We start from the raw sequence: 20334 nt of genomic DNA, 5'->3' as shown, positions 1-20334 counted from the left end.
TCATGATTTACTTTCATTGTGACTTGGATGGAGAATGGTTGACTATCATACCACATCTTTTTATTTCTGCCTATAAAGCCGTTGTCTTTGTTGGTCTTATACCACATTTTCTTTTTTCTACATAAAAGGATAATTCACTTACCATCACAATGCTGCATGCATCCTTCCATGTTAAATCCTGCTTCAATAAATCATGAAAAAATCAATAGGCAAACTAATCAATTGATTTTTATAAAATCTCTGTTGATTTTTTTTCGTGTTTATTCGAGTTTTTTTTTATTTAAAACAGCTCTTGGTTCATGGAAAATAATCATTTTTGGTGATCAGTATTCAAAATATATTGTTGCAATATAAATATGAAATTGATTAAAATCTGTTTACTTTTCTTGTTCTAGTTCTTTGTCTTTAAAGCAGTGCATAATCCATTAAACTTTAAAAGTTGGGGTTTTTTTTCAATATTTTAATAATGGGGATTGTATATTTTGTACGAGTTCCAAAAAATTAAATATTTTTTAGAACGGTTATTATAATAATCATATATTTTTGTTGTTCATAGAATAAATGAAATTTAAATTAAAATATAATTGTGGAATAAACAAAATTGAAAACGAAACATGAGCTGCGTAAAAAAAAAGACATTTATATGTTATATTTGTTATTCTCGTGGGATTTTGTCTATGTGTGTTACATTTTAGTGTTATGTCGTTGTTCTCCTCTTATATTTAATGCGTTTCCCTCGGTTTTAGTTTGTTACCCCGATTTTGTTTTTTGTCCATGGATTTATGAGTTTTGAACAGCGGTATACTACTGTTGCCTTTATTTACCTTGTTGCTGAGAATGTTCCTGGCATTCCTTTGCACATTCTGAAATTTAAAAAAGTCATCTCTTAAAACATTGCTTAGCCTTGTTGACTGGTGCAATAAAATGTGTTCCTTTTTTCATGTTTAGAAGCTTTTTCATTTTTGTGAATTATATATTTTCCTTCAGATGCCTTAGCTTTTATTGCATCGTAACGTGGCTTTTATATACCCAAGTCCAATATCTCTTATTGAATGTAAAATCAATGGCTTTGTACCATAATTTTATCAATTTTGATGCATATGTTTATATAGATGTCGGGATATATAAAATGTAACACACATAGAGAGAAATTTATGTATTACTGAAAAATTATTACACCAGGGTTTTCGATATCACAAACTGGTCAAAACATTTACTAAATTTTATCATCGGTATAAGGAAATAATTCGTAAATATAACTCAACATGCAGACATCTTATACGTTCAGGTATTTCACATCCAAAATTTTATGGAAATATTCTTTATAAAGCACAAAAATGTCAGTATTCTCCTCAGAAACTAACAAAACCTTTAAATAGACTTATTAAAAGGGGATATAGTTACGATACTGTTGTCAGGTCATTAAAGATTGCATATTTTGGCTTTAACATTGATTCACTGATAGGGTCTTTGCATCGGAACTAAACACATTTATTTCTAAAAAAACAGTTGTTGGCATGACACGGGTTATGCTCTTCTCATATATTTTATGATAGTATGATACTAAACCCCTAACGGGAGGGATTGTACCTGATATTCATATGATGAAGACATAATCTTTCAATCAGTTTAATTGAGGTCTGGAGCTGGCATGTCAGTTAACTGCTAGTAGTCTGTTGTTATTTATGTATTATTGTCATTTTATTTATTTTCTTTTGTTACATCTTTTGACATCAGACTCGGACTTCTCTTGAACTGAATTTTAATGTGCGTATTGTTATTCTTTTACTTTTCTACATTGGCTAGAGGTATAGGGGGAGGGTTGAGATCTCATAAACATGTTTAACCCCGCCGCAATTTTGCGCCTGTCCCAAGTCAGGAGCCTCTGGCCTTTGTTAGTCTTGTATGATTTTAAATTTTAGTTTCTTGTGTATAATTCGGAGTTTAGTATGACGTCCATTATCACTGTACTATTATGCATATTTTAGGGGCCAGCTGAAGGACACCTACGGGTGCGGGAATTCTCGCTACATTGAAGACCCATTGGTTGCCTTCGGCTGTTGTTTGCTCTATGGTCGGGTGGTTGTCGCTTTGACATATTCACCATTTCCTTTCTCAATTTTATTTCAAAGTCTGTTATTGTTCAGCTGATTTTTAAAAGCTTCATTTCCTGAGGTGTTTTTATAATTAAAGATTTAATAGAAAAATTGTGAATCAATGGTTTTCATACATTTGAAAATGCCTGTACCAAGTCAGGAATATGACAGTTTTTGTCCATTCGTTTTTGATGCGTTTTGTTATTTGATTTTGCCATGTGATTATGGACTTTCCCAATTAATCTTCCTCTAAGTTCAGTATTTTTGTGATTTTACTTTTTTCAATATTTGATGAATTACATGAAAAGTAACGATTATAAAGAATTAGAGTTGACAATTGTACGTTCAAAAATGAAAGTATTTGCTTTTCAGGTTAAACTGACAATTGACGTCAAAAACAATTTTAAAATGAAAAATGTTTCCCTTCCGTATTTTTACAAACATGTAGTAAGGATAAGAAAACTTTCTTGTCAACTATGATTCAAATCATTTCATTTTTATATAAAACAAAAATACATATTGCTTACATTACTGAACAAATACAAAGGTTTACGACATACATCAATCTCGTGCAAGAAATCAGAATATGATTTAGACTACTTATGGTCTTTTGGCCTAAGTAAGACTCAAAAGTGAGACTCAAATCCATGTAACAGACTGAGTCAATAACGATATCTTAAACACTGCGAATATATAATGTGATTAAGAAAAAGATATATAATGCTGTTATTTACCTTGATAACTTTGATGGTTATCATGATGGTGGTCCTCGTCACCATTAGAGTGATCCTCGTCACTATCATGATCCTCGTCTTGACTATCATGATCATCCGTGTGATGTGCATCAACTTTGAAACTATAAAGCAATACGACTAAGACGGACAAGGTTACACATATTTTCATGACTGTTGCTGGATATCGCAAACGAATTCTTGAAATAAAATTCACAAATGTGTAGTTAACTTTCAACGGCGGATTCTTATGATTTTATACTTTAATTATCATGCAACATGTGCAGTTATCTTATTAATGAATCCTTTGTAGTTTATAAGAACACACATTTTTTTTGCAATTACACTAAATGCAACACGTTGCTATCTGTTGTATCTTATTAATTATTTATGTTGAAGAGAATAGAGTTCTTCTATGGTTGGCGGATTCTTATGATTTTATACTTTAATTCTCATGCAACATGTGCAGTTATCTTATTAATGAATCCTTTGTAGTTTATAAGAACACACATTTTTTTTGCAATTACACTAAATGCAACACGTTGCTATCTGTTGTATCTTATTAATTACTTATGTTGAAGAGAATAGAGTTCTTCTATGGTTATACTACTGATTTATTTTGTTACACAACTACCTTTTTATAGGTACTATTTCTGTACTTAAAATATGTAGTACTGGACATTTAATATTCTAATATTTAGTAATTGTTTTTTACTTTAGATTTATTGTAATATTTACTTGATGTGTGCTTAAAATATTGGTACAAAAATAATACCAACAATGATCACAGTATTCCATGTTTGAACATAATAACTTTATTAGATTTGAAAAAGACAAACTTTCAACATGCTGAAAATGTAACCGTGCAACCAAAAATCTGCAGTACTTAAATTGCAAGTACAAATCAAGTACTGTAAAATACATGTACCTAAATATTACAATAAGTCTTAAGTAACAAAATAGTACTGAATATTAAAAGTAGGTTTCCAGTACTACATATTTTTGGTACAGAAATAGTACCTATGCAAAAGTAGTTGTGTATTCCTCTTGTTCGAAGACACACCGAATGACTACATTTGACTTGTAATGATGATAATACAAGGCTTATTACTAGTATTGTGTACCATGTGTACGTCATACGCGCTTTTCGTCTATCAAAGAGTTGTATGTATAATTCAGATTTGTCGGAACAAGATCAAACAACTTGTTATTCATTCGTTTGGTGTGTTTGGGCTTTTATGTTTGCTATTTGATCATGTTGATTAGGACCTTTCCGTTTTGAATTTTCCTCGGAGTTCAGTGTTTTTGTGATTTTATTTTTGAACATTTATTAAGCACAACTATGTCTTAAGTAATTCAATATTCTATGTTCTGTTATAAATTTTAGTACGAGAAACATTAACAGTTGGGTTTTTCTTTGTCGCATCACAGTAAAATATATTTCCTCAGACAAGTTTTGTTTATTAAGAATTTTAAAACGTTAATTTTGAATAATAAGAAAATGCACATCAATATCTAAACTCTTTTGATTTATGAACTCGTCGTATCTTCTTTTTCTATGCTTATTTTAATAAATATATATTGACGACGGATCTAGAGTAGAAATATTAATAATTTTTTAAATGACTTTAATAAAACATATGTTAAACAATAAAACCCTAATTGTTAATTCAGATCTATCACAGTCTAACATATTATTATGTTTTTATCCTTCATTACATTTGTAACAGGTGCAGAAATTTCATTTCATAATTCCCAGGTAAGTTTTAAGAAAAAAATAGACTTTAAATTTACATTGACATGTTTCTATCGTTTGTATCTGATTGATTACTATTACCATATCATCCATCACTATTTTGTTTTGTTTTTTCTTATATTATCAAATACTGAATTAGGAACAACAAAATACAAGTTGGACAAATAGTGAAACTACAATAATTTTGGTAATGGGTAATTCAGGTTAAAAGTTTGTATTGTAAATGGCTAAATTTGTAATAATGGAACTTCAGATCTTTTTCACTAATTCATGACTCCCTCGCTCTCTATGTTGAATTTTCAAGTTCAAGCAATCGTAGGTATTTTGTTTACGTTTAAGAAAATTGGTAGTATTTTCATGTCAAATTATCCCTTATCCTGAATTGTGCTCAAACATCAACATACCCTTAATAACATATAAGTGCTAACTGTTTCCCAGAAGTTGAATAGTACAAAATCAGGTACTTCTGATCTGAGGAACAGGGCAAATATGGCATCCTATCTTTATTTCGGTTTTTTTTTGTTATCCAAAGGAAAGTTTTAACAAGGGTTCTACAGTCATATAAAAAGTGTAAATATTTACACTTGATTGAATGTAGATTTTTCAATTGTTTTTTTGTCGTATCACAGTACGAGATCTTTCCTCAAACAAGATTTTTTTACTGAGGATTCTAAAACATTAATTTTGAAAAAAAACAAGAAATTCTATCAATCTCTAAACTCTTTTGATTTATGAACTTGTCGTATCGTCTTATTTCTATGATTTTTTAATAAATATATATTGACGACATATCTCGAGTAAATATATCATAGATTATTCAAATGACTTAAATAAAATATATAATAAATAATAAATCCTAATTAATAATTCAGCTCCATCCCAATGCTGCGGATAATTATGGTTTTTCCTTTATTTCTAATGCAACATGTGTAATCTTATTTTTGATTCCTTTGTAGTTTTTAAGATAAACAAACAAACTTTAAACTAAAATGAATTCAGAATGTTTCTGTCTATTGTATCTGGTTGATTACTTTTACCACTTAGTATAGTCTATCACTACTTTATTTGTTTTCCTACATTTTTCACATACTTAATTAGGGCTAACAAATTACAAGTTTGACAAATAGTGAAACTACAACAATTTTTGTATCCTTAATTTCTAATGCAACATGTGGAGTAATATTTATGTTTAATTACCTTGAAGGTTGTAAGAGAAACACTTTACATTTAAAATGATTTTCAACACGTTGCAATCTATTGTATCTGATTGATTGTCATTACAATATCATCCAGCAAGTATCGTCAGATACTTGCAGCTGAGTATTCCGATTGATTTGAACCTTACTGATAGTATATTCCTACAGTTGAATCTGTGAATAACAGTGTAAGAAAAATTTCCAAATAATATTTCATCACAGCAATATGCGGTAAGATAAAATTTATTCCTGTGAACATTATTAGTTACATAGTGTGATAGTGACCTAATACGGTATATATGGGGTCAGTAAATTCCATATGGTATGGAATTTACTGACCCCATATATATACCGTATTACGTCACTAGCACACTATGTAACGAATTTATCTTACCGACTATCTTAACGTGTGAAATTAAGACTAGTGATTCTCAAAATGAGCAAGTCTTCAATACTGTTAGCACTAAGAAAACACTCCCATTGATCCTACAAAAACAGATGCCAACAATAACGACTTGTTAGGTTTAAATGTGTTTTATGAATTTGTTTCAATCTTAATCATCAATTTCTTCGTCTGTTGGAACTTTTAAGATTTTTTCTCAGTACCGTTTTGTTTTTTATAAAGGGACATAACACCATTACTAACCGTGTATGAAATAAGCCCCGCCCCTTCTTACCTAATAAGGAATATAAAGGGACGTAACTCCACTACTAACCGTGTATGAGATAAGCCCCGCCCTCCTACTAACCTAATATCAAATATGCACGCGGACGCTTTTAACCAATCATATTCCTGGAAATGTATAGGAGGTAAGATAAATTCATATCCATGTCCGGAGTGTTGAGACTTACATAATTGTTGGGCATCATTGAACATAACTTGATTGCATCCTATTCATCGCCCGGGCAAGGCAAACGCGCTCGACGTTGGGGTCTGACAGATTCGAATATTTCTCCCACGTCTCACCTCACGACCATGCACTGTCCAGCTGCTGAATAGATACGAAATCATTTTATTCAGTAGTCCCCCGAAGAGGTGTGATGTAAAAGAGGGACAGAAATACCTGTTAGACAAAAGGCAGAACGGATGGAAATATTTGTTAGACACAAAGATAAACGGAAGGAAAGCGCTATGGTATAATATGGCAGCTAGCTTTTATATTCTTAGGTCCACTTCAATGATTGCATGCAGATCGAGGGTTTTTCCTTTACACCTCTTTTATAAATTATAAAAGCAGTTTTGTTTCATTTGCAATTAGAGTGCAGATATATGCAAAATACCTATGCATTTGAATTATTCATACTTCCATAGACGATTCTGTGTAAGGCACTGAAAGAAAAACATATGGTGTCCTTTAATATACCACCAAGGAAAGATGGAATGCTGGCGGACTCATGAAAAAAATAACAAAATTAGTCAAATTCAAAATGAAAGTCATCACTATAAAATAACAAATTAATGAGTTCTATATAATATCTGTTTGTATGATACGTGTTGGTGGAAGACCTCCATCAAAAGCTTTCCAGATGAATCGATTGGTTATCCAAATATACAAAATCAAAGTGTTTTGTAAGCAAAATATAAATGGAGTATACTAACAGAAAAACCAAAGCAATCTAGTCCCAATTTTGACTGAGGGGGACACAACCTTAGTCATAATAACATAGTATATTTAGTGAAAAATTTTCAGAAAAAAACATTGTCATGGATTGAAGCCCGATACCGAACAATTAGCTATGGGCGTATTGATTAGCTTCCAGCACAGATCATTTCAGATTATATTCATTATAAGCGATATAAAAAATGTTGTTTAGACTACATCAAGAGACATTTCTATTAATAAACTTTTTAATACTATTTGTTTGAACTCAAGACTACTTGAAGACTTCTAATAAAACTTATTTTAAAAAATAATATCATTTTTTTTCGTTAAAATTCATCATTCTTTTTGGCAGCATGATGAATGTTCAGTAACTTTTTTTTTAATTTTTTTACCGTTTTTATCTTTTAACCGTTTTCTGTAGGTCAATTGATCTCGTTTATGGTCTAAACAGTACTATTGGGCAAGTGGTCTATGTACAACATACTACAAGCTCTTCGTGCTCTAAATAAGACGACATGGCAACACCATTCTGTTGAAATGGCCAAAAGGAGTTTACAATGCATTGAATGTTCGTACCAAAATTTGTCTAGCTTGTTGTGATATCAACACATCTGTTGTTGAAATGTGAAGAGAATTTATCATTGATCTGTATGACATAAAACAAAATCTAGACATGGTGATCTTAATACCAATTAAAAAAAAAGATTTGTTTGAAGATTAGTTTATACATATTTTATTTGAATGCAGACTTATGGAATCATCTCCATTTAACACATTTAACAATACAATAAATAAATAAGAGCATGCATACTTTACATATTATTGCAACATTTGAATAAATTGGACCACAAAATTAAGTGACACAAAAGAAGTAGAGAGAAAAAGATAAAAGATTAGTTGGAAACTACCTTAATCCAAGGCATAGTTCATATATTTAGTGTGTGTTTTTTTTTACTGATAACAAAAAGTCGACAGTTATATTAATAAAAACAAAGATCTAAATACAGTGTTGGATCAATAACTATTTAGAATAAGTTTATTTAAGGATCGACGAGCTTACCTCGGTCGTATATAAGTTTCTTGTCTCGGTAAACAACATCTCCGTAAAAATAAGGATGTGCTATTTCGTTTGAAAGTTTTCTACATGCAAAACTTCAAAAACCAAATCCGTGTATCTATGAAAGAATTTGGTAAACTTTTTACGCAGTTTGTTGTAAAAAATCCCTGAACTCTTGATAATTTACTAGTAATATCATTTCCATTGAAACACAAAACGTCACATTACAATACGGGCATAGTGAACGAGTTCTGATTTATAAACACCATCAGATCAATGTACCATCATCGTCCAAAAAGGAAAATTTAACAATATGATTAATGAAACGAAATATCGTCCATTTATCCGTAAATTTTTGTGTAGAGTTCTTGTGTTTCAACTTTTGAGTACGCTTGAAAAGGTCTTTAAAATGATAATTTCTAACACTGTCAGTCTTGATGCTCTGAAAACAGTTATGAATATAATTTGTCTATCAAACAAATTACATATCTAAATAAATTAAAATTGTCAGAACAGTAGGACATGCTGGTCCAATTTGAGTAAAATCTCAGGTCATTTGACTATTAGTATCTCGAGATTAGATATATGAAGTCTATTACATCTACAAATTCTCATTTTCTCCCCTTTAATCAGTCAAGGCAGTGACTATTTTGCCGGCACTGATTAAAATATCTTACTTCAATCCGAAAAAATAACAACATATTTCTATAAAAAAAGGCTATTTTAAGTAATAACGACACCAACAATATAATGAACTTAATATTTTGCCGGTGACCGTACTTTGTAAAGAGGGAAATTTAATATTAACTTTTGAAAAGTTCTATGAAAATGTATGGCACGCCGTTATTATATTTATTCAATTTCGAGATATCTTATTTAGTTAAATAAGATATCTTATAAACTAATTGAGATATCTTAATAACAAAATGAGATATCTTGTATATTAATTGAGATATCTGATTTATTAAATAAGATATCTTATAAATTAAATAAGATATCTTATTAAAATGTTTATAAAGATATCTTATTAAAATGTTTATAAAGATATCTTATTAAATATATAAGATATCTTATTTAAAATATAAGATATCTTATTTAAAATATAAGATATCTCTATTAATTTATAAGATATCTTATTAACTATATAAGATATCTTTTATATAGTTAATAATAGAGATATCTTCTTTACTTAATAAGATATCTCCATAAGTTAATAAGATATCTCTATTAGTTTATAAGATATCTCTATTAATTAATAAGATATCTCTATTAGTTTATAAGATATCTCTATTTATTAATAAGATATCTTATAAAGTATGTATTTAAAAGATATCTTTATAAAGAAGTAAGATATCTTTTATACTTTATAAGATATCTTATTAATTAACAGAGATATCTCATTAACTTATAGAGATATCTTATAAACTAATAGATATATATCATAAACTTTCAGCGATATCTTATTAACTTATAGAGATATCTTATTAACTTATAGAGATATCTTATAAACTAATAGAGATATCTTATACACTTTTAGAGATATCTTATTAACTTATAGAGATATCTTATTTAATTGGTAATAAAGATATCATATCTAATATAAGATATCTCCATAAGTTAATAAGATATCTCTCTTAATTAATAAGATATCTTATAAAGTATGTATTAAAAAGATATCTTTATAAAGAAGTAAGATATCTTATATACTTTATAAGATATCTTATTAATTAATAGAGATATCTTATTAACTTATAGAGATATCTTATAAACTTATCATAGATATCTTATTAACTAATAGAGATATCTTATTTACTTTCAAATTAAATAAGATATCTTATAAAAATTAAAGATGTGGTAGAGTATTCAGCATTAATATTTATTTTCTTTTAGAATAATTAATATTAATTAGTAGTTTTATTATATGTTTATTAAGAGTTCATCAATTCTTCTATTCTCTTATTTCTTCTTAGTACAGTTCTACTCTATTTTTCTGGTTCATTAGTCGGTCAGTCATGTGTCAGATTATCTTGTCTACTATTGGTCACAGTCATTGAGTTCATAGTTTTTGCCACTCTTTTTGATATACCTTGAGAGAAAGCTTTACATGTAGCAGCCATATTTAAAATAGTTATACAGTTTAATATTCTGGACACTTATTCCATATTAATCAGGTCAGTTACTAATATTTCTAAGTCTTTGATATTTGCACAGTATTCCTTTAGTTTGAATCTGAGAGAAAATGTATTTTGAATAAGTCAGAATGATTGTGCATGGATGATAGATATTTTATTTTAAAGAAGTATTTTCATGAACTCAGAGCAATAATATATCATAGATATATTAATGATACATGTATTGGTACAGTTATTTTATTATTATAAAAGGTCCAAAGTAATGTTTGCTGAACATTAAACTTATTGTTTATATAAATGCTAGCTGATATAGTTAGTTCATTAGACTTATGTAGGTTATATTTGTATTTTAACAGGACCAGAATATCTTCATATTATATTAATCTGGTGATGTTTCCAAACAGGAGATAGACCTTTGTACCATATACATGGTAAGATCAGTGTTACATGTATTTTTAGTTTACTGTATTGTCTGTGTTTGTCTATTTAATTTTAGTTCAGTATATGTATTGTTTGTGTCTTGTGAATAGTAGTTACCTGTATGTCAATTATTACATGTAAACATTATAGTAAGAAATTGTAGTTCATTCATAAATCTATGAATGAGTAGCGTAATATAATTGGACATATGTAGTAATTAATCCTGACTTGGTTTATAATTGAGTTTGATTGAATTCATATAATTATAATATATACACTTAAATAGTATTGGTTGTATTCTTTCAGAAAAGAGCTAGTTTATCGTATTTTATACATGTACTTTCCGTTTTATGATTTAGAGTTATATCCCTTTGTACACTGTACTGTCTATGTATTTACGTTTTGTTATTTGTGTACTTTCAGGGTTGATTTATTTATGTCGTATGAATAAAGCATCTTAAACTTGACGAATCCTTTTATTCTGTCCAAGAACCCTATTACATTTGGCGCCCACTAGTAGGTTAGACGTTCAGCGACATATTTCCTGTTGGAGCCTCACTGAAGGTCAGGATCTAGGACGTGACATCCATCGGAAGATTGGAAAAATCAGTCGAAAATATTCAACAACGTTGGTGAAAATCGTTTATTGTACAGACTATTTGCTGTTGTATACATTGTTTATGTAATGAAATGGTGAGAATATACACATAGTTTACACTCTATATAAATATTTTGTAAATATTTGATATCAGAAAGCCACTATTGAAGAAAAACATTGACTTTGAAAACATCAAAAATTTGAAATTGGCCATTATCATGCATGTTTTGTGTTGATATTGTATATTAGTGTACTATTTATAAATTTTCTTTGTTTGAATAATACTGACAACTGGTCTGCTTGTCCAAACTTAGAAATTTTTTGAAAATCCAGCTGGTATTTACACTTGACTTTTGTGTTTTGTACTTAGCCATTTTTTATTTGTTTACATTGTGTACTATTGATTGGTAGGTGTTACATATCTGTTTGTGTTTGTTCTTGTCATTCACTTACACTTTGTTAACACGCATACACATCAATAGTGAGATACTGTTGTACTGATTTGGTATTATTTATGAGAAAGTGTACTTAGATTATTTTTCATATTTGAAAAAAAAAAATACTTTGATTTGGTATTAGCTTAGTACGTGTGTACTTAGTATTTATTGACATATAGTGTATTGCTATACAGGGTAGTCACATATACATTTGTACTTGTACTTAGTATATAAGGGTATAGGTGTATTTATTTTATTTGTATGTCTACGTGTGCGTATGTATGATTGAATGTTGATATGAACCTGTGATTGACCTTGACCTTTCACATTTTAATAAATTTTCCCTTGCCTTGCCCGACACTTACCCTACTTTGTGCATGGCAGTGCATGTAAATTAATACACTTTTATACACATTTAAAAGCATACATACACTTGATAGTCTATAAGCGAAGCAGATATAGATAGCGATATATAGATACATTTGAGTGAACTCATAGATTGAGACGAGAAGACATATTTGGTATATGATTTGATGTAAGTAACCCAAGCCCATACATATAAAACTTACATTACACAGTAGGCTTCGGTTACACAGTAAAACTTAGTATAGTTGTGTTGTGGTCCAACCTTAGTTGTATTTGTTGTCACTGTTGCTTATACTTATACTTGTACTTTAACTTTACTTTATATTCTATCTACTTTACTTTGATCTATTGATGAACTAATCTTTACTTTAGTTTTGTTCATATTTATTTATATATAGTACTTGTGTCATATTTGTATATATTCATACTTGTGTTTAGATATTTACATACTTGATATACTTATTCATTACTTTTCATCAGGGTAGATAATCTGCACTATTATTGAGTTGTCTTTCTTTGCATATTGTGTTTATCATACTTAGGCTATTAATTTTTTTTGTAATTTCAGAAAATTAATTGTACTTTATAATTTCAGATTACTATACTATTAGATAGCTGACTTTATTTTTTTTTTTTTTCTGTATTTTGATACTTGTATTTAATCATTATACATAACTTCTTTTACAGTTAGTTTAGTTCCTTGGTACCAGATTTAATACTAAACTTTGATATTTCAGATCTATTAATTATTATTTAATTTCAGATTTTGATATTTTGTTTCATATTTGGACTTTAACTAATCTTTACTTGAATTTTCAGTGCTGCATATTTATCATATAGCATATATGTTATTTTGTTTTCTTTATCCATCATAGATTACTGGTGATACATATAGTTATATCATATTGCATTGTGTTTTAGGATATACTTACCAGATATTTGTTTTCATTTTGACTAATTTGAGTACGAGATAAATTTATATAGATTTACCAGATAGATTTATATAGGTTTGTCAAATACATTTGTATTGATTTCAGCTATTCATTATCTTTACTTTGTATTCATTGAAGGTACTTAATATAATTTTGTATTCATTGAAGGTACTTAATATAATTTTGTATTCATTGAAGGTACTTAATATAATTTTGTATTCATTGAAGGTACTTAACAAATTTTTGTATTCATTGAAGGTACTTAACATTGCTTATATTCATTTTAGGTATTTAATATTATTTCTTATTCATTGTAGGTAATTAATTCTATTTCATATTAATTTTAGGTACTTAATATATACATTTGGTATTCATTTTAGGAATTTAATCATTTTTTTTTCTTTATTGTAGATTATTAACATTCATTTACTATTTCTTGTAGGATAGTTATATTTTTTTTTGTGTATTTATTGTAGATAACTTTATTTTTTTTATAGGTGCTAATATTTATTATATTCCTTGTAGATTTAGGATATCTTATTATACATTCATTCATATTTTGACATCATGGCCGATGAGGAATATCAACAGCTCGTCGACACCTTAAAGGAAATGCATATAAAACCAAAGGCCGATACACCTGAGGCATTACAACAGTGGATTGAGTCTTACGCAATAGAAACTCTACAGATGGGAAAACAGATGCAACCTATTAAGAAGGAACCATCAACATCATCCCATTATACTCAGCCACCTAGAATCAACCTTTTCTCTGGTAGTGGTGAAAAGAAAGGAGGTGAAACAACATATGAACTTTGGAAATATGAAGTACTTGGACTCATGAAGGATAAGATTCACTCAGAGGAAGCTATAATCCAAGCCATACGTAGAGCTTTGCGTGGGGAAGCAGGATTAGTAGCAATGCGTTTAGGAACAGATGCATCATTAACTGAGATCATGAGCAAGATGGAAAGCGTTTTTGGCAATGTAGATGAACTTGAAACCATCATGAGTGACTTTTACAATGCAAAGCAGAAGGAAACCGAGGATGTTTCAGCATGGAGTTGTCGCTTGGAAGGAATACTTGATAAAGCCATCCATTCAGGGAAAGTCAGTAAGCCACAAGCAGATACCATGATGCATGACATGCTTTGGAAAGGACTTAGACCAGATATAAAGCATATCAGCCACTATGAGAAGGAACGCTTTAAGACATTTGATCATTTGCGTGTAGCTTCAAGAAAGATTGAGAAAGAACATAATCTTGATGAACTACCAAAGGTGAAAGCAACATCAAAACAGGCCATTGCTAATGACATGAATGAGAAAGAGGAGGAATCTGAACTTGTTACAACACTGAAGCAGATAAACACACGCCTTGAACAGTTAGAATCTACACAACATAATAAGCAGCAATTTAAAGATCAACCAAATCAACAACAACAAGACACACAACCACAACCGTACCAAGAGACATTTAATCAGTTTAGAGGTAGAGGATATAATAGAGGTGGTAGAGGAAATAGAGGTTATGATAGAGGTTATGGAAGAGGTTATGGCAGAGGTTATGGTAGAGGTAATGGCAGAGGTTTTGGTCAGAATCAACATCAGTCAACTCAACCGATTACATGTTACCGTTGTGGTAGAGACTCGCACATTGCCAGAGGATGCCGAGCCAACACTGATGTCAACGGCAAACCTTTAAACTAGATGATGTCATCGACAAGGGGCAGCCGATCGACATGAACATACAAAGCCCTATTCAACAGAATTTATGCAAATCAACAATACCACCAGGACTTTGTGGACAACCAACTGAATCAAAAATTATCATCAATGGCATTGAAACTTCATCTCTTCTAGATACAGGGTCCACTGTTTCAACAATAGCTCATGAATTTTACACTCAGCACTTTACTGACACACCACTCAAACCTTTAGAACAGATTATCAGCATTGAATGTGCAGATGGAAATTCATTACCGTACCATGGATATATTGAGGCCAACATTCAACTGAAAGAAACCGATCAGCATTATCCAACCATACTACTTGTCGTACCAGATAGTCCGTATCACTCCAAAGTTCCAGTTCTGTTGGGAACAAATATACTGACAACCATCATGGATAATTACAAAGATAGATTTGGCAACCGATTTCTTCAAACTTCAGATTTAACAACACCCTGGTATTCTTCGTTTAGATGTATACTATTGAGAGAAAAAGAACTTAAAAAGATGAAAAACAGATTAGCATTAGTTAAATCAGCTGAATATGAAAGAGTTATTATACCACCAAACAGTCAGATATCCATCAAAGCTATGACAACCAAAGAACTACCTTACCACTCCACATCTGCTATCACGCAGCAAACAAAGTCATCTATATTACCATCAGATTTAGATATTGAACCATCACTGATAGATTATAAATACCAGCATAATGACATGTTCAACCTCAGAATTTGTAACATCACTACAAGAACAGTCACCATTCAACCAAACGCTATAATTGCTGAACTACAACCTGTACTCATACAAGATAAGCCTTTAAATAAAGAGAAAGAATTTGAACCACCATTATTACAGCAGGTAGACATATCCAACGACAACATAACATCAGATCAACTTCAACGTGGAAAAGATTTCATTACATCATACCAGGATATATTTTCCAAAGATGATTACGACATTGGACATACCAACATAGTACAACATAAGATACTCTTAGAAGATGATAGACCGTTCAAACAACGATACCGACACATACCGCCTTCAAAGTATGAAGATGTTAAGAGCCACTTATACCAGATGCTCCGAGCAGGAATAATAAGAAAGTCTCATAGTCCGTATGCCTCCAACGTTGTTCTAGTTAAGAAGAAGAATGGCACACTAAGAATATGCGTAGATTACAGAGAATTGAATTTAAAGACAAAAAAGGACGCCTATGCTTTGCCAAGAATGGAGGATATGTTAGACTGCATGGCTGGAAACAAGTTCTTCTCGACCGTAGACATGAAGTCTGGTTATCATCAGGTGGAGATACTTGAGGAACACAAGGAGAGGACAGCATTCACCGTAGGACCTCTTGGACTCTTCGAGTACAACCGTATGCCTTTCGGACTTGCTTGCGCCCCCGCCACTTATCAACGTCTTATGCAAGATTGCCTTAGAGATCTTCACATGCGTATATGTTGCGTATTCATAGACGATGTCATCATATTTGCTAAAACGTACGAGGAACACCTAGAACGACTTGAGATGGTCTTTGACAGATTTTGACAAGCCAACTTGAAGCTTTCGCCATCAAAATGTTCTTTCTTCCAGCCAAAAGTCAAATATGTAGGACATATTGTATCTGAGGAGGGAGTAGAGACAGACCCAGAGAAAGTTGAGAAAGTAATGAATTGGCCTACTCCAAAGTCACCTGAAGAAGTACGTAGATTCATCGGATTCGTAGGTTACTACCGCAAGTTCATCCGTAACTTCAGTCAGATAGCAAAGCCACTTACATCCATTATGCCAACTTCAAATGTAAAGAAAGGGAAAAAGAAGACTAAGAAACAACAACAAGAAGCATTTCAGTGGACTGATAAGCAAGAAACAGCTTTCACAACATTAAAGCAACACTTATCATCAGCACCGATACTTGGATATGTCGATTACTCCAAACCATTTGAACTACACACCGATGCCAGTGGTCAAGGACTTGGTGCCGTACTATATCAAGAGCAAGACGGACATCAGCGTGTAATCGCATATGCTAGCAGAGGTTTAACAAAAGCGGAACAGAACTATCCAGCACATAAGATGGAATTTCTTGCGCTAAAGTGGTCCATAACCGACAAGTTCCATGATTACCTCTATGGCCACAAGTTTAGAGTACTCACAGACAACAACCCACTCACATATGTACTCACGTCTGCAAAACTAGATGCTACTGGACACCGTTGGCTCGCTGCACTAGCCGCTTACGATTTCGACATCATCTATCGTCCAGGCAAGACAAATGCAGATGCAGATGGACTATCCAGATTGACAACTATCAGCAAAGATTCCATTAAAGCGATATGCGGATGCATATATACACCGTTGATTGACTCCTATGCCATATCACCAGATACCATCGACATTAGTAATTTGGATATGCACATAGAGGTTTCAACTGATACCAACTGGTCAGAAGTCCAAGCTATGGATCCACTACTCCACGCATGGAGAAAACAGCTGAAATCTGGACAGAAACCAGTAAAAGGAAAGATATTATCAAGTCCACTAAGTAAACAGTTCAACCATCTCAGACTTATAGATGATGTACTTTACAGAGAGATTACCATCGACGAAAAGATACATCATCAACTCATCATACCATCTTCACACATCAAATTAGCATTAGAAGCACTACATGACGAAATGGGACATCCAGGGAAAGACAGAACCACCAGTCTAATAAGAGAACGTTTTTACTGGCCTGGGATGAATAAAGATATTGAAGAATGGATTCAACGATGCGAAAGATGTATTAAGAGAAAGAAAGATCCAGGAAGAGCACCACTAGTCAACATCACAACAACTCAGCCAATGGACCTTATATGCATTGACTACCTTACTCTAGAACCATCAAAGGGAGGAATTCAAGACATCTTGGTAATCACCGACCACTTTACACGTTATGCACAGGCCATACCAACACGCAACCAGACTGCAAAGACAACTGCAGAAGCATTGCTCAACAACTTCATCGTGCATTATGGTTTACCTAACAGAATTCACTCAGATCAGGGTCCATCCTTTGAAAGTAACATCATTCAGGAACTTTGCCGTCTAACAGGGATCAAGAAGTCAAGAACCACACCATACCATCCGATGGGCAACGGCATGACTGAGAGGTTTAACCGTACATTACTGTCAATGCTTGGAACTTTACAGCCAAAAGATAAGATCAACTGGAAAGCGTACGTAGCTCCGTTAGTGCATGCGTACAACTGCACTCGTCATGAAGCAACAGGACAATCACCTTACTTTCTGATGTTTGGCCGACAACCAAAACTTCCCATCGATTTAGCATTTGGATTGGTAAAGGACAAAGATAGGAAACCACACACCAAGTACATACAAGAATTGAAGAACAGACTAGTGGATGTTTATAAGCTTGCTTCAAAATCAGCAAAGAAGGCAAATGAGAAACAAAAAGAACATTACGATCTGAAAGTTAGAGGAGCAGTGGTGGAAAAAGGCGACAAGGTATTAGTGAAGAAAGTTGCATTTGATGGAAAGCATAAGCTGAGTGATAAATGGGAGAACGATATTTATTTAGTATTATCACAACATAATAAAGATATACCAGTGTACGTTGTACAAAAAGATAGTGGCGAGGGGCGTAAGCGTACATTACATAGGAATCTTCTATTACCTGTGGGATATATTTCAAGTCAACCACCAACGGCAGAACCATTACCTAGACCAGTCCCTAGACCAAGAACGAGATTGCAAAAGAAGATCAGATCTAACACAGACTGTACTATGGAGGATACCGATATCGAAAGTGATGATGATTATGAGATATTCGTACATCAACGACCAATGGTTGACAACACTTCATCCAGTGTTGATGATGATGAAACAGATAGTCTTGATGATCACGAAGAAGAAGTACTACACACTCCGGAGTCAGATGGGGACGCCCATGATATAGAGGTACAGGAACTAGATTCCGTACACGAGGATGAAGAGCAGGAGTCGTCTTTAGAACCAGAGACGCTAAATCCAGCTCATGATGATGATATACCTTCAGTTGTGCCTCGTCGATCAGGCCGAGAGAGGACGCAACCTAAGTGGTTACAGTCTGGTGATTTTGTGACGAAGTCTGCAGTTCCACCTATTGATACACCTGTATTGCCACCAGCTGAGTGGAGACAGAAGGCAGATTACCTGTCTAGCTGTATTGCTAGAGGTTTATTTTCAGGGATAGAGCTAGAAGCAGGGAAGGCTTTATTAGCCATTTTGACCGATCATTGATGTTTTATATTTTAACTTTACTATTGATACTATTAATCTTATATTTGATGATATTTCAGTGGATTATTCTGATTGATTTCTACTGTATTTATTAGTGATTGCAGTATCAGTACATTGCAGCTTCAGATATAATACTATTTCATTTTTATTTTTCATAGATATTATGTTGTATACTCTGAAATGACATGGACGTCATTTTAGATGCCAGGGGAGTATGTGGTAGAGTATTCAGCATTAATATTTATTTTCTTTTAGAATAATTAATATTAATTAGTAGTTTTATTATATGTTTATTAAGAGTTCATCAATTCTTCTATTCTCTTATTTCTTCTTAGTACAGTTCTAATCTATTTTTCTGGTTCATTAGTCGGTCAGTCATGTGTCAGATTATCTTGTCTACTATTGGTCACAGTCATTGAGTTCATAGTTTTTGCCACTCTTTTTGATATACCTTGAGAGAAAGCTTTACATGTAGCAGCCATATTTAAAATAGTTATACAGTTTAATATTCTGGACACTTATTCCATATTAATCAGGTCAGTTACTAATATTTCTAAGTCTTTAATATTTGCACAGTATTCCTTTAGTTTGAATCTGAGAGAAAATGTATTTTGAATAAGTCAGAATGATTGTGCATGGATGATAGATATTTTATTTTAAAGAAGTATTTTCATGAACTCAGAGCAATAATATATCATAGATATATTAATGATACATGTATTGGTACAGTTATTTTATTATTATAAAAGGTCCAAAGTAATGTTTGCTGAACATTAAACTTATTGTTTATATAAATGCTAGCTGATATAGTTAGTTCATTAGACTTATGCAGGTTATATTTGTATTTTAACAGGACCAGAATATCTTCATATTATATTAATCTGGTGATGTTTCCAAACAGGAGATAGACCTTTGTACCATATACATGGTAAGATCAGTGTTACATGTATTTTTAGTTTACTGTATTGTCTGTGTTTGTCTATTTAATTTTA

Source organism: Mytilus galloprovincialis, chromosome 13 (genome assembly GCF_965363235.1).
Source record: "Mytilus galloprovincialis chromosome 13, xbMytGall1.hap1.1, whole genome shotgun sequence".
In the NCBI taxonomy this organism is placed as follows: domain Eukaryota; kingdom Metazoa; phylum Mollusca; class Bivalvia; order Mytilida; family Mytilidae; genus Mytilus; species Mytilus galloprovincialis.
Note: the sequence above shows the minus strand (reverse complement) of the source record.